Source organism: Lolium rigidum, chromosome 4 (assembly GCF_022539505.1).
Source record: "Lolium rigidum isolate FL_2022 chromosome 4, APGP_CSIRO_Lrig_0.1, whole genome shotgun sequence".
In the NCBI taxonomy this organism is placed as follows: domain Eukaryota; kingdom Viridiplantae; phylum Streptophyta; class Magnoliopsida; order Poales; family Poaceae; genus Lolium; species Lolium rigidum.
The window spans coordinates 245285787-245303171 of record NC_061511.1 but is presented as its reverse complement, the minus strand read 5'-3'; positions in this window follow the sequence as shown (position 1 = coordinate 245303171).

The window sequence follows — 17385 nt, the reverse complement described above, 5'->3', positions numbered from 1 at the left end:
AAAATCCAACTATTTCCAACAGTTCGGGAGACCGAACTCGACGTTTTCAGTTCCGCGATATACGGGCTCTGCTAGAGATGTTCTAACATAGGTAGTAACATTACATCAGTAAGATATTTTGGTGATATAACATAGAAATAAATAAAAAAGAGAATGAGGTATAGTATAACTAGCTATATTAACGTAACATCACATATGCTAAGATAAAATGAGTCTATAACATACTAAATGACACAATACATGAAACCACATACTATATCACTATGGAGGTAGTAAATTAGACTAATAACATGTCATATGTTACTACTCTAAGTTACTCCTACTATGATCAGCCTTAGCTATCATTTTTTTTTCCTTTTAATTTAAGGGCAAATCAGTCTTAATTTATTTTTCTGCAAGAAATGGTCAAGACACCCGGAAGGTATGCCATGGGGGTGATCATGTCTAGCTTGGATGCTATGTATTACATTGCTCACTCCACGCCGTTCTTGATGTGCGCTAGCTACTCCCTGTGGTTCCGATGCTTCCTACACAAAGTCTCCAATGAGTCCTTTTGGACGCCCTGAATGGTCGATGCATCATAAACAAGAAAAGCACACTGCTGCCGCCTGTGGAGGAAACAAAAGCCCGCCTCCAGGATATTCGCGTGGGGTACAAGTCGGCTAAGGAATGCATTTGATGTCCATCACTCTGTAAAAATCTGGAAGTGTAGAGTAGCTTGAAAAACTCTGTTTTAGACCTGTAGCTTTTGCTTATACTTGAAGAATCTCGGTGATTTTTCCTGTTGCCTGAACAAAACTCTTGGTTTCATTATGTTTAATGGAACTAGGGTTCCCCTGTTGAGGTCCAATTGCTCGAAAAACATATTTTTTCGCGGAAAGTTCATAAATCTATTTATAACCTTCAATAGCAGTACAAAAAAAACCAAAAAATAATTAAAAAATTCAAAATGGTCTTTAGACCACATTTCCTATGCATTACCCTACCATCTCGTCAGTATGAGCTTCATCTCCAGGAGACATAGGGCATATCTAAAGTTTTACCACAAATCTCATGGAAGTAGCTACAATATACTTATAAGGTTAACTTTGCCACAAATAGACACCTTTAATAGAGAAAAGGAGAGAGTAAAATGCTCCCTTTGTTCTTAAACAAAGATGTCTCAACTTTATCTATATTTGAATGTATATCTAGACCGAGGGTTGTTTATTGCTTATAGACAACCCACAAGCTTGTAAGTCAGCTTTAAGAATTTTTTTTATGGACAAGCTCTACTATGTACTCCGTATATGGTCATCCATAAGAGCTACCATCTCCTTGTAGAAACATAAGTCTTTTTAAAAAGCTAATTAGCATTCTAAAAAGCCTTATATTTTGGAGGTAGTACCTTTTGCCTAAATGACCGAACCTTAAGACCTTGTAAGGTTCAACTAAGAAGTGAGTTTTGACTATGAATTGAATAGATCCATTCTAGAATAGAAACCCTAAATATGTATGTAAATTTGAAAAAGGCCTCGCACCAGCATAAAATATCATCTAGATTAAACCGAGTTTATAGATGGTTTTGTACTATCTCTGTCTATAAATAGATGTTTTAGATTTGTCAAAATTTAGATGTATGTAGACACTATTTAGTGTATAGATACATCAAATTAAGATAAATCTAAGACATCTATTTATGGACATAAGGAGTACATTATTCACATAGTTCATAGTTTATAGATAGATTTGAAAAAACCCTAAGCTTAAGCTTAACCCTTCACGGGTCAAGCAGACTAGACTCAGGCTGTTGAGGACGCAGGGAAGCCCACTTGCGCTGGTGAGATGCGGTCGCCTCCGTCTACTAATGTTTCCTTTAGACGCTCATCGTCGCCTCCACTAGCACCTATGTCGCTGTCCAAGACTCCTCCATAAACATTGTCGCTTCCAAGACAACAGAGATGCCACTCGCCCTGCCACGTGCCTCTGCAACAACATCTTCAAGCCACTTTGTCCAACATAAGACACTTTCTCTACGTTACTCGTCGCCATGGGTTCCTCACCAAACTGGCTTTGTACCACACGACACTCGCGAATCCCCACTAGTGATGTTCGCTTTGCATGCCAATGTCATGTGGACTCTTATGCCGTGATCTCCGGGACAGAACATCACCAATTGCAAGTAGGTATACAAGGTAAAGTACCATATAGACGGTTCCATTCATTAGTAATATATGGCTCGCCTGATCACTTGGGGTTTTACGTGGGGTTACAATATTGACTATTTAGACACCTTCAATCTGGTTGTCACACCAGCGATGGTGCAACTAGTGATCTCGCTTGCTGTCACGGGTGATTTTCATCTTCGGAAAGTCGACATCATCAACAATTTTCCTTATTGTGTGTTGGAGGAGACAACATACATGCAATAGCCTCTGGGTTTCCAAGACTTTTGACACCCAAACTATGTTTGCAGATTTCATAAGGCGTTCTGGATTGAGGTGTCTTCAGCAACTGGGATTCACCCCTTCATCTAGCAACACATCATTGTTCAACTTATGTCGTAATGGAACCTCCATTTGTATGCTCATCAGATGATACTGCCATAGATAGCTCCGCATGCTGCCTCCAACCACCTTCTCCAACAACTCAAGCCATCCTTCCCTTTTTAGGATCTTGGTCCTCTACACTACTTCCCTGGCATTGCAGCGACTCGAAATTTAAGGGGAACCCGTCTCACTCAGCATATGCTCTAGCTTGATCTTCTTTGATAGACTCACAAGGGGAATTCTGAGTTGTTGCCACACCAATGTGCACTCAGGATAATTGTCTCGAGATTTTGGTCATTCTCTTCGATGATGCTGCTGCTTTCCAGAAGTTGTTGGGGATTGCAATGTCTTACCCTCACACACACTGATATTTTCTTTGCGCGGCGAACAAGTTTGTCAGTTCTCGTCAAAGCTAACATATATTCACTTTGAGGTGGTGAAGCGTATCTTGCACAACGTAAATGGTTAAAATTTCAAATAGGATGAACATTCACAAAGTTCCCCTCAACGCTTATTAGCGTGCTTATAGATGTGGGATAGAAATGTTGCACTGATGACATGCAAATTAACGGAGGTCTTGTGGTATTCTTCAGGCCGTACCTCATCTACTGGAGTGCTCGCTAGTAGCCAAAAATGTCTCACTCGTCCATGGAGGCAGAGCACAAGGCACTAGCTAATAGTACCGCTGAAGCGACATGGTTGTTGTCGTTGCTGAATGATTCACATCCACATCCACCAGTGCTATGGCGTGACAATGTGGGTGCTACCTATTTGACAACCAACCCGATGTTTCATGCACTCAACAAGCATCTAGAGGCTGGCTTCCATTTGGTCACAAAGAAGAAGGCACCTAGAGCATTGCTGGTCTGGTTCGTTTTTTCGGCTGATCCGATAGACGATGCATTCATAAACCTAGTGGCCAAGCAAATGCTTAGTTTAAGTACCAAGATCAACCAAATTTATTGTAGGTTCAGGTCGAGGGGGAATTTTACAAATGTTAGCTGTAGATACTAACTAATGTGTGTTAGGTACATTAGACTAGTTGGATGTGGTATCCGGCCAATGTAGATTATCATTAACCCTAACAAACTTTTTATCAATCCCTTTGTAGTGTGTGTATAAATATGAGATGAAGACCTTGGATTTAATCATGGCAAATAAATTATTTACACGTAAATAACTTAAATTTTCATATGTACACTACACCATAAATTGTATTCAATGACAAACCCATTTTGTCACCCAATATACCATTTTCGTCATGGATCACTCTCTAATGACAAAAACTGTCCGTCGGTGTCGAACGTATATTCGATGATGTTCCTTAGTATGTTATCGGCGATGGGTTATAGATAAGAGTCACTTTTGTCAGCGTATATATGATAATGTGTCATTTTCTATTCTATTAGATGAAAAATGCACCATCACTATCAAACAATATGTGAGATTTTTTAGGTCAAAGCTAATGACGTGGCTGCTAACATATGTGGGTCCAATGAGGAAGATATAGTTATTTACATATGGGTCCAACCCTGGTGACGTGGCTGCTATCATGTGGGATCACACTACCCTGTGGTTAGGCTGGTGCCAATGCATCACCTCACTATAGCCTCGCCACGTCAGCTTTTTCCTCACTCTCACCCCACTCTCACCTCACTCTCACCCCACGGTGCCAGTGCACGGGCTATAGTGTCAGCTCTCACTTCTCTCTCCTCCCTACCGCCTCCCTACCGCCCCCACTAGCACCGCTATCGCCTCCCTCTCGCCCCGCTCTCGCCTCCAACGCGGGCTATAGGCGGGCGGTACCGCGCCCTAACGCCGGGCGCCCGCGCCACCGCCCGACACTACCGTCTCGCCCCGCTCTCGCCTCCCTCTCGCCCCGTCGCGGGCGGTAGCGCCCCTCATAGCGCCCGCGTTGGCACCAGCCTTACACATGGTGGTGAGATGTGGGTCCACACACTGCTGATGTGGCTTCTGGTACCCTCCACCACACCAATCAAAGCTATTCAGTCTGCTATTAAGCCATGTCCATGACGTATCTGACTTTTGTTTTGGGGGTATTTCTCACTGAATATCAACGGCGTACTACCATCGCATGTGTATATAAGAAAGGGAATCATGTTGTACTATGATGAATCGAAAACTGTAACACCTCTATCTATTTAGTTTGTGGTAATAAGAGGGTGGGGAAGAGTGTGGAGGAGTGTGGAGAGGTCCAAGTGGCATCAATGGTTAGACTATTGTCTAAGTGAGAATGTGAGGTACCAGTAATTTGAGATGAACAATATTATTGAGAAGTGTTAGTTCACCAGCTGGAGGCAGGGATGATGTAGTATTAGGTTTTATAACACACACTACTAGGAAAAGGTCTGTAGCTGCCAGCGCTACTACCGGCGCACTACAAAAGGTGCTCGCCGGTGGTAAATACTACCGGCGCACCATGTTTTGATCGCGTCGGTGATGGCCCAATACCGCCAACGCAGCAAAAAATTAGTGCGCCAGGGATAAAGTTTGAAGATGTCCGGGCCAGATCAAAAATTTGAGCCCCCTTACCCCCGGCGCACCTCTATGGTGGTGCGCCGGTGGTAAACAATGTACCACCGGCGTACCACCATAGAGGCGTGCCGGGGTAAGGGGAGCACAGATTTTCTCTCCACACCCCCCTGGAACGCTTTTTCCAGTTTTGAAAAAATAAAATAAAATGATAGAAATTTCAAAAAATTAATTCCTTCGAGATTCCCATGTGTTATGCCATCTAGTTTTAATGAAAATTTAAAAACTTGAATTTTGATATATTATGCAAAATGGCGTCATGTTTCGGTAAAACGGGATTTCTAGTTGCATACGACCTCCGATGAAAAACTTTTTTATATCAAAATCTATCTACGCGAAATTTCCTATCTGAATTCAACCACCTACGGTCGTGTGGACAAAAATTGGATTCGGAAAATTCAAAACAGAAACATGACTTTTTTCAGGTTTTACATTTTGGTGAAAAAATAGGAAAAATTGATGCCGGCGCTGCGCCGACGGTAACCTATGCTATATATAATGCAAACCAGCCCATTGTCCTCACTTTCCCCTCTTTCTTCTATTTTCCTCCTCCTCCTCATCCTCTTCTACACCGATGGTCTCCTCCGACTGCTGCTCCGTCAACCTCCTCCTCCTCCTCCTCTACACCGACGGACTCCTCCAACTGCTGTAGTGTCAACCTATCCGCATGGCCTCCTCCTGCAACGATGACCACGACATCCTCCTCCTCCTCCTCCTCCTATCCGCATGGCATCCTCCTGCAACGACGGCCACTGCGTCTTCCGGCCTCCTCCTGCACCTCCTACACCGGCGCAAAGAGGACACCACAACCACGACTCACGAGTTAGATCTAGATTTAGATTTGATTTTTTTTGTTTTCTGGTATAACTTACCGCCGACGCACTAGGCAGGTGCGCCGGGGTGCGCCGGCGGTAAGCCATTACTATCGGCCTGTTACCTCCGTCGAGCTCTAGTGCGTCGGAAGTAGCATTTTTTTAGTGCGCCAGCAATAAGGCTTTTCCTAGTAGTGACATGCTATAGTGGATAGAAAGTCAGTTATGAGAACCAACTTTCCATGAATCGGTGCACAAGATTCTCCCGTCCTCTACTAGAGAGCTTGTTTATGATAGGTTCACTATTAGAGACTTTCCATCTTTGGATTTTTTTTTGGGATTCATTGTTGATTTTTCAGAGGAGAATCAATGCAAAAAAAATCCATGAATCTAGAGTACCGTGTGTTTTTGAGTTTCTCAACATATATGTGTGGACTCTATGATGCGAATTGATTGAGAAATACAGGAAAACCCAAAATATATATGTAACCAGATTGCTCTAATTAATCTGAATAAACAAAACATAGAAGGGACTAGGGCTGTAGGTGATTCTCACAATTCTTTTGGAATCATATTTTAATCTGTCAGGTGATTTTGACTGGTCATTGCAACACCCAACTAAATTCACATTGGATTAATGATAACACTCTGAAAATGTGAAATAATCTGCCACACCGTCTCAGGAGGATGTCGCAAACAAAACTGTAGAAGCATGTTAGGGAATGTGAACCACATGCGCCACCAAGAAGTTCACGCTGTGTGCAACCAGTGAGCCGATGCCCAAAGATGGGAGTACAAAGTTCCCTAAAATTATAACTTTTACTCACGATTTCTAATTAATTTATATCCAATGATCCATTTATGTGAGCTATACATAGACAATATGTTTTTTTCCAAGAATAATGAGTGTATACCCATGTCCCGTGTATCTCCGCCAATGTGTGCATTGGCAGCCGAGAAGCCATAGTGGAACCAAACCAAGGGAACTAAGTGAGGAAGTGAGGATGATGTTAGGGTTCCCATTCGTCCATAGCAATGACCCTGCTTGTCACATCGTCACTTGCAACGGGGTCCACAACCTCGCCTAGGCAGCATTGTTGGTCACGCTAAATCAAATCAACCGTGAGGTATAGCACGATAGCAGTGTCATAATGTCTTGGGAACCATGCTAGGGTGCGTTCTGATCTTCACAAGAAAATTTATGTATTTAACAATGCATTTGTCCCATGAAATTTTAAGATCTTTTTACATATTCTTGTACTTGTCTGCTATGTAAAATAGGCCAATGAACTGGCCATGTATTGTTGTGTTCTCTCACATCCCGCCATAGCACGATATGTTCTCCCATTTCGGCCCATTGCAAAGCTTACAAGGAACCACAAGCGGAGGAAAATATGGAAAGGACAAGAGAGGGTGACAATGGTTTCCCCGAGTGCGTAACAAATCCATAGAAAAAACAGTAAAGTACATATATATTAATGGAGAGTGAAGACATGGAGGGGATTAGTTAAAACACTTAAATACTATCGGTACATGTTACTAATACACGTGCATATAAACAAGAGACTCATGTTGTAGCGTGATGAACAAGGGAAATTGGAAAACTCTACCACACCGCTATATCCATCTAGCTCAGTGTAATAAGTGGGTTGGGAAGAATGTGGAAGGATACGAGTGGCATGCCGGAGTGGGTAGACTATGATCAAAGTGAGGATGGGATGTGTCAGTAATTTGAGATAAAGGTTATAATCGAAAATTGTTGGCCGTTCAGTGGTTTGTTGCAAGAAATACTACTATGTAACACTTAGTCTTAGAACATGTGCTATAGCGGCTAGGAAGACGGAAACACTAACTGAGTTGCAGTCGTAAACATGAATCAATAGAGCTAGTAGATTTTCCAAACTTTCTACCGGAGAGCTTTCCGTGTAAGGTTTACTGCCAAAGAGCCTCATACTTTTGGTACTGCTGTAAACTTTGCATTGAATTTTTGGGAGGAAAAACCAGCGCAAGGATTTTGTGTGTAAAAGTTAATCACTCGATCTCATCGTACGAGACACCAAGGTGGGCCATGTGGTGATCTTGGTTGTTTTGGAACTTTAAGTTGGAACTCCATACAGTCAATCATACATACTCATTGCTCACTAGTTTGCAGAAATTCACGGCGATACAGAACATTGTACACTTTTGTCTAGCATGAGCTTGATAACATTTTCTGTTGTTGAGGATCATTAGTAGCACTATTGATTGTTCATAAGCATAGGGATTAATGCCCACTTTGGAATATAATTCAACTACACAAGAACATGATATTACCTCGTCCATTGATAGAGGTGCCCGCCTTTGCCACATTAGTCTTTATGATTAGAATCTCAGAATTCAAATGAGATCGAAGTAAATAATATTTTTTTCTCATTTGAGCCCTGAGCAGCGGGCATATTGCTACATTGGTGTGCACCCTCTAGATTTTTGATGGCCTCGACATCAGTAGTCCCCACAATAGTGCTCCACATGAGGTCATGTGCAATACCAAGTGCCTTCACGCACACGAGTAAATTACAAAAAACTACCACAATTCGGGCTAGGGTAACAGGTTAGTACCTATTTTGCTAATTTTTGCAAAAAACTACCACCTCTGAGGCAACACGTTACAAATAGTACTAGTAGTTATTTGACACAGCTGTAATTGCAAATCTGATCAATAGGGCCCACCTGAAATGGATGAGTTGGCAGAACACGTGGATGAGGAGCTGACATGGATGTGGGGCCCACCTGTCAGCCTCATTTTTTTTCCCTTGCCTTCCTCCTCATATTATCTCTCTGATTTCTCACCGCCGTGCACGTTGCTGCAATCGATCGTATTGAGATACCCATGGCAGGTTGTGAATGTGCTAAGTATCGTGAGCTTCTCACAAAAAAAGTAGGTGAGCTTGCAGAGTGTATATATAATCAATAATTCCAAAATGATCTGGCATGAAAAAACATATCTTTTTTCAACTGACTGGCTTTAACCAAACGCGGATGGCTTTGGCTGTAGGTATTATTGGGTTCGAGTACTCCTGTGGTCATAACTTTCTTTTTTGTGTATTTTAATCTGCCTTTTGGTGCAAAAAAGAATTATTTGCTTCGACTAGGATTCGAGACTTTACCTATCGCAAATGATCAGAACGCTGGTACCGATGCATCTCTCAACCAGATATGAAACATTAACGTAGAAATTTATTTATTTAGATCCAAAAAAATTGGATTCAATTTTTTTTGAATAAACTCGGATGGAAAAATTCCGATATTTCCAACATTTTCCGGTAACCGAATTTTCCGTTGTCCATCAGTAAAAAAATGTTACTTAGAAAAAAACCTTGTGTCCACGTCAGCTCCTTATCCACGTGTTCTGCCAACTCATCCATTACAGAGGGGCCATACTGGTCAGATTTGCAGTTATAGTTGTGTCAAATGACTATTAGTGCTATGTGTAATGCGTTGCCTGAGAAGTTGTAGTTTTTTGCAAAAAATAGCAAAATCGGTAGTGACCTGTTACCCTAGCCCGAATTGTGGTAGTTTTTTTGTAATTTACTCCACACACACCATTGCCTCCCATTATGATGTTGTAAAAAATCAGTGCACGGTGCATTCTCCATGCCCTATGCGGAGCTTTAAATTGGTCTTTCTAGAATAATAGCTATAAGAATTTGTATAAAATAATAAGGAACGAAAATCTGCTTTTGATCTCGAGCGCAGATGCACTTGGTATCCTGACCCTGCAGGGGCGTTAAGATTCGTACATACGAGGAATATTCTATTAGTAACCCGTTGGAACAAATGGACTATCGAACGTGGACTGCTAGCTGCGCCGTGGTGTACCGACTTCTTCGTCCCCTTCGTCAGTTTGGTCCTCGCACTGTGTGCTCAGCAGCTTCCTCTTCGCTCTTACAATGATCCTTTGCCCATACTGCAGAACATCGTTTCGTAGCTCGTCGAGGATCGAAGTGCCGCCACAGCAGGGTAACTACCTCGCTCCCAAGCATAGCGTTCCACTCGCACGGTACAACCCCTTGTTGACTTCATGACTTGCACCTTCAAGGCTCGCGTTCGCCATTCAAACCACCTGATGCAGTCTTCGTTCCATCCTCCGCCATACAGCGTCTCCGTTCCAGTTCAGCGAGATGATGCGCAAGAGCTCAGATCTGCAAAGTCCGGAGCGATTACCTGTTGTACCACATCCCCAGCAAGAAATCCATATCAGCCCTGTCTCCCTTGGCGTGGCCGACATCTCCAATTCTCCATGGCCTATGGGAGTGGCCCCTGAACTAGCTCGCTCTCCTTCACTTCAAAAGGAATTATAAAGCTGCATCTCGATTAGCTGAACTAACTCGCCCCGTTCACTTCAGTGGAGAGGGCGTCATGTTCCAGTAGTAGTCCAGGAAAGGCCGTAACGATAACCCTACCTGAACAGCAACGAGCGTCAATTTCGGGCCCACGGGAGCATCTGCACCCGGGCACCAAAACGCCGCTCCCACCTTTCCAAGGAAATAGAACTATAACAATGTATATCAGAAAATATGAAATGAGTTTACTACTCAAACGATAGCTGGAATTGTTGGTTAGCCCAACGTTCCTCCTATTGTTCTCCATGGAGGTTTCGATTCGAGGCTTCACGCATGCGATTTTTTCCTACAAAAAGTTCTTCAGACGGGAGCCCATAATTGACCGACTTACAAAGTTCATGGACCTATTCAAAATTTGGGGCCTTGTGAAACCACATGGGACACACTCCTGTGGGCCCGGACCTATGTTTATCCCATATTCCCATCTATTTTCCATATTCGAGTGACAAACATTGAACAAAAAAGGCACTTCCATCACTATGCCGAAGAAAGATACTATTTGAACAACCATCACGTCATCCTACCAATAGTGGGTAACCATCTCACTCAGACCGAGTCATCAATCCCACGATCTCCCTTAGTTACATACACCTGGTCGGTGAGTTTAGGTAGTTCCGTTCGGTTATTATTACATTAACTCTAACTGGCCTACCCCATTTGAGTGAAAAGGTCCATTACATATTTGGGAAGGTGTTTTGAATACCAGATCCTGAACCCGATTAGTCGGGTATCCAAATTATGGGTAGCAAATATTATGACGCCCTTTTGGTGTCATTTCCCATAATTCCATTTTTTTTCTGAATTGCCGTCCTGAAATTTTGGTATTTCCCGAACTCCTGGAGTGACTTGCAACCTACACCTATCCCGATAACAGAGCTTGAGGCCGATTGACAATTGCACTATAGTTCTTTTATGATCATTTTCTGAAGTACAACTTACATAATGAAACTCGGGAAATTTTGGGCACCCAAAATTTTGGGGCCCTGTGTGGGCCCACACGGGCTGCACCAGTGGGCCCGGGCTGGGTGTGCCCTCCAAACCTGCCACCGCGCGAGCGACCCGGGAGGAGAGGGGAGTGGAGCGATTGCAGTCGGTCATATTCCCATGACATAAGTAGTGATCATATACTACTAGAGGTGTGTTATTGTGATATATGTCATGAACTTTCTTTCATGCAAGTTGTAATGCTTAGCTTATGCTAGATAGCTACAAATTGTTGCTCGGCTAGGCATCGCGAGCGGACTATCCAAAATCACCTTGATGCTTAGAGTTGTGCTATTTCTGTCTCAGTCGATCATGTGCTCCTTCTTGGATTAGATCGGTCGTTTGATCCTCGCGCACGGCACCACGCGCGCATGCATATATGTACCCGTCGACATAGGCGGATCTAGCACCCCTATTGCCCGGGCAGCCGCCCAGGCTTCCGGCCGGCCGGCAGGCTTATTTTTGCCCCTATTTCATATGTATTTGATACAAAATTAGCACACTAAGCCTATTTTGCCCAGGCTTCAACAAATTTCTGGGTCCGCTTATGCCCGTCGACACACTGCACGCGTGCTCCGCTCAAAAGATGTGAAACGAACCTGCCCGCCGGCGAACATCGACTCGCGACCTGCTACCCGGTACATCGATGGATCGGTCCTCGGTCGAGTTATGGCCATGCATGAACATGACCAGAAGCTGCTATAGATATTGCTCGCCGCCAACAGACATCTTTTTTCAAACGCACGGCTTGAACTCAACAAACCAGCGCCTTCTGCCACTTTGATGGAGTCTTGACTCTAGATCAGGGTCGCGGCAGTCGCTAGTTCTGCGTCGATTTCTGCGGCAGCAACAGTCAGGGGCTGAAATCTTGCACATTTAAATGGTCTCTGTCTACTACTCAAATTTCCAATGCTTCCCATTCCCATAAGATTAATATGTGGAATTGAAGTGTTCATCACATTTGGCGCACTGGTATGTTACGGTCCTCTCCAACCTTATCCCCTAGCATCTAGCGGTACACTTCGAGTGGGATTCTCGTAGACTAGTGCATAAAGATATATGTTATTCATAATTTTATAGGCAGGTATACGCGTACAAAGTGACCACTGAACATTCATTTAGCGTTTTTACCTATCAACCTATTGTTTTTTTTTATCTCTATCTCGTGGGTGAATATGTCCTACAAGTATAGGAGAAAATAGTCTGGAAGTCATGGAAGCCAACAAAGAAAGAATTGGACCGGCCCACTTGTTAGAATGCATGGCATTGGGGGAATGTGGTGGACGGTCAAGTCAGGAAAATAATCTAATCCATTTGCAAAACTTCACCCAAATATGGATTTTTTAAGATTTACCTTAATCTGATCTTTTTTTTTTGGTACCGTTGTGAAATGCTCTTGCGCGCACACCTAATTCTACCGCCGTGGAGGTACCACACCAAAGGATACTATCAAAGTCCTAGCCGTACCATGCCAAATGTTACCACCAGGGTGTTTGGAGGTACCAAAGTGGGTCAAATCTAGCTATAAACTTGAAAACGTTCATTTCACGCTAATGTTTCGCAAAAAAAGTTAGATCTGCCACAATTGCAGACCATCACCCTGAACACATAATTTTTGTTATCATACTTCTCACACGAGTGAAATTGATGATGCAATTAGATGCTTGGAAAGATTAGCACGCTCACATTCAGATGGGCGTCATTCGGCCGCTCAAAGCGGTCACTCGTTTTTTTTGCACTTGGGTTAAAAAAATACAGGTGTCAATCCCACATAATTTTGGTACCGGTCACACATTTTTCACACCGTCAGGTACCATCAGTTCATTACCTCTTGTTTGAACACCATCAGATCGATGCGGATGTACGATAGTAAAAATACCAACCTCTGTAAACTTATAAATATAGTTAGGCATATACGGGTAAGGAAAATTTCTAGGCCCAAAATCATGGTTCTATTTGCTAGTGGCCCTGCTCCGCCCCTCTATGCATGTGTTTCTCACATACCAATTGCCACCAACAAAAGACAAAAAAAGAAGGAATGGCTTAAAGTACCCCGGAATGGCTCGAGTGATTCTTATAACTTTTGTAATGTTTTGGTCAAAGTATGCATGCCTGGTCCTCTTACACACCATTTTTACTAGGCGACGGTTAACTTATTTCAAAATCTCCTACTAAATTTTGTTTTCGCTCCGTCCTCCCAGAAGCATATGACAAGATGTAACCATTTTGTAATGTTTTGGTCAAAGGTACTGTATTCCTTTTCTAGTCACTATACGTGAATTCCGATGGATGATCCTTCTCGTCTTATCAATTAATAGTTCAAAACTACACGTCCATTTGGAACCTGCATGCTCTAGCTGCCAAAATTAAGGAGATTTACAAACAAATCAACCATTTTGCAAATTTTTTTGAACACAAACCATTTTGCAATTAGATTTGTGCACTGAGAATTGGAGCACAACGATGTCGATACACGTATCGCATTATTGCAGCGCGACACATTAGCATAAAGAAACTACAGGAACCTCCCCTCATCTGCATCCATTCTATATTCTATTGCGGGGACGTTCTACCATGCAGGCAAGCTTCGAGTTTGGCGGCAGCAACGATGTTACTGAAATTTCTGATGCTTCCTACTCCCATCAGATGTTGTAATGGAATTGAATTATACACAACACTCAGGCACACTCATTTGTCGCCCTCCTGTCCAATCTTTTTCTGTAGCAGCTAACGGTACACTTTCAACTTCCAAGTGTTGGCTAACCCCTACACATGCAGATGGTGATGTGCAATTTATATGCATGTACGTATAAGCGAGTAAATAAGTGGCTACCAAATTCCTATTTAGTGATCCACCTGTCAACTATTGGATTTTGTATTTCAAAGCTTTGAAATTTCATAATAACGGTGTGTTGGTTGATTTTTTTAGCTATTTATGTCAAATTTCCTTAAATTTAATCGAATCTCCTTAACAAAAGAATTTGGCTCCAGTCTAACAATATTTATTTAAAAGATATCAAATTACCTTTTTTGGGAATATTGCTTCCATGTTGTGAATTGATATTCTTGGGATGGATTCAATATATTGCTCTAATTTTGGAAGCTAATCGTTGATTGGTGTGTCGGATGCTCCATTCATATGTCTAGGAAGCATGGCACACAAATGTTAGAAGCATGATTGTGTTAACAAAACTTTGTTCAGTCGCGTAGGAAGCACACGAGTGTATTGTGAAACCTACAACATTCACTTGACCACATAAGCTTCATTCTTATACTTATAGAAAATTTTAGCGCTTCATACATTCACTTGACATATTTCGGGCAACATACTTATTTGCTTCAATAAGTCGTTAAAATACACAACTTCGTGCCTTCATACTAAATGTTTTCCACATGTTACAGCTGTGCTACATGCTACAAAACGATATGATTCCTGGATGCATCGTATGTCAACCAATAATGTGTCACGAACACTCAATTAATTTCCTTCGAAGTCATGGAGACATAAATCTAGAAGTCCTTAGCCCGCGAACGACACGAAGCAGCCGCATGCTCGCTTTCTTGTTGGCCCTCGTCGTGGAACATAAATGCCGCCGTCGAGATGAAATTCATTGATGAATGTCACTAGAGGCCGAGTGTAGCCCGGATCCCGTTGACAGGATCCACCTAATGTGCAAAAAACACACACATGAATAGTGGCAAACGGAAGCATCAGATTTACGGTAATGTTTCACAATTAGACCTATGTAGAAGCAAATGAATTTGAAAATTAAAATATAACAATGGTTGTGTTATGATGTAACCAATTAGACCAGGAAGTAGAGTGCTCAGGAAGCGTGTTTAAAATGGAAGTACGCATGTCATGGTAACACTACATAGCAAAAGTATGTGGAATCATAGAAAGTAGGCATCATGGGACCTACGAGTAGATTAGTTGCAACCTACAGTTGGATCGTGTAGTGGATGAAGGGATGAACATAGTCGCAAGTGTTAGGAACCTTTGGCCCGCTGCTTTGGCCGTACCATATAGGATGGTCGACCCGTCTAAGCCAAGATAGTTCCTAGTGCGCTGGCCAACGGAGGTCAGGTACCCCAAAGACGATTCCTCGCTGGCAGAACGACATGAGAGCGTGTTGCATAGGTCATTGCAGGCTTGCAACTGGAGGCGTGGGGATCGGTGTCGAAACGGCATGGTAGGGAGAACATAGGCATGCTGGGGAGAGGAGTATTGCGGTGATGACGGGGATAGCAGCCTGACTGGGGCACGATTTGGGGAGGCTCATGCTCCATTACCGACCAATCATAATTTGTGGGTTATAAGTTAGGAATGTGCAGATTTAGAGGGCTAATTAATATCTTTTTGTGGGAAGAAAAATAAGTCTATGATCGTTCGGTGGAAACAAGATAGATATCATCTTCTTTGTGCGATAATTTGCGTCGGAATACAATGTGTAGTGTTTACCAATTGATAACCCAACATCCTACATGACCCCTCCACTTCACCCAGCATATAAATGATGTGGTCCAGCTATCGGCAGAATGGCAAGTCGACGGCCTGCGGTTCCTCCTGCTGGGCTGGGAATCCTCTTCATCATGGGCCTTCTCAGCGGTTCCTCTTGCCGGGCTGGGCCTTCTCTTCATCTTGGGTCTTGTCGGAAGTAGTAGCAACACGCTTGACATCATCCACGTCGAGTCTAGATTCTATTACGTCGTCGCGGTTCCGGGCCATCAAGCGTCGAGTTCAGCGGCAGCAATAGCAAAAGGATAAAGATTCCCACGTGAGAGCTCACTGCTATTGTTACTTAAATTTCCGATGCTTCCTACTACCATCAGATTGTTGTAGTAGAATTGGATTATACATAACACTCAGGCACACTCATTTGTCGCCCGCCTGTCCAACCTTTTTCTTTAGCAGCTAGAGGTACACTTCTAAGGGTTGGCTACCCTACACATGAAGATGCCGATGTGCAATTTATAGGCATGTATACGTGAGTGAATAAGTGGCTACCAGATGCATATTTAGTGATTCACCTGTCAACTATTTGCCTTTTATATTTCAAATCTGTGAAATGCATAACATCAATTTCATCTAAAGTGCATAATAACAATGTATTCGTTGATTTCTCAGCTACTTATATCTACTTTCCTTATATTTAATCTAATTTCCCAAACTCATGAAATTCTTCCAAATAATGCCAAGTGCGGCTTTAACAAACTACCCAAACACCATATTGGATATGCCGGTGATGTATAGAGGTGGATCCAAGTTGTCTCCTTAATCAGAAAATTCATGTGAGACCCCCCCACCCCGCACCACCACCTCTCGGGTTGTCTCACGCAGGATGACTCCAAAGCCGCCGATCTCCTAGCGAGAGGCCGCTAATCTCCTCATCTAGGTTGCTGCTGCAATCGGTACCGGTGGTGGAAACCATGCTGTTGTGGGTATACTTTATGGGTATATCAACGACGTGGTCTAGATCTAGCAAGATCGGGTGACCCACAGATGGTGATGGTGGCATATGGCCCATCGGGCGGCCCAGTTGCTGTTGATAGAAGTCCAGCCCAGGAACAGGAGCCGGATCTCAACCGACCTATGCAGGAAGTCGGATCTGTGAAGGCCCATGAAGTATCCGGATCAATACAGCGCATAAGGAAAGGTGGATCTTTAACGTGCACGACAATGTAATATTCCGTAGTTAGGCATCTTGTATTCCGGCTAGGACTCTCCGTTTAAACCCTAGATCCGAGCGCCTTTATAAGCCGGATCCCAGGAGCCCTAGAGGCACAACCACAACTCATTATAACAACGCGAAAGCGCCCAGATAATTCCAGACAAGCAGCAGTAGGCCCTGTCATCGTGCAGGTGTTCCGAAGCTGGGTAAATCGCGTACCACCGCCACGAGGACTCTCCGCCCGATGGCCCCTACTTCTTCTCCCCCTCGTGAGGATCCCTCCTCCGAGGTACCGTCGAATAGGTAACGACAGTTGGAGCCCACCGTGGGGCCATCGGCGTCTGGAGGCCGGAACCGGGAGGGTTCCGCCATGGGAAGCTACGACGACTCCATCGCCGTGGGGCGTGCCCTTTACGCTGAAAATTTTCAGATCGTCCCCCATGACGAGTGCTGG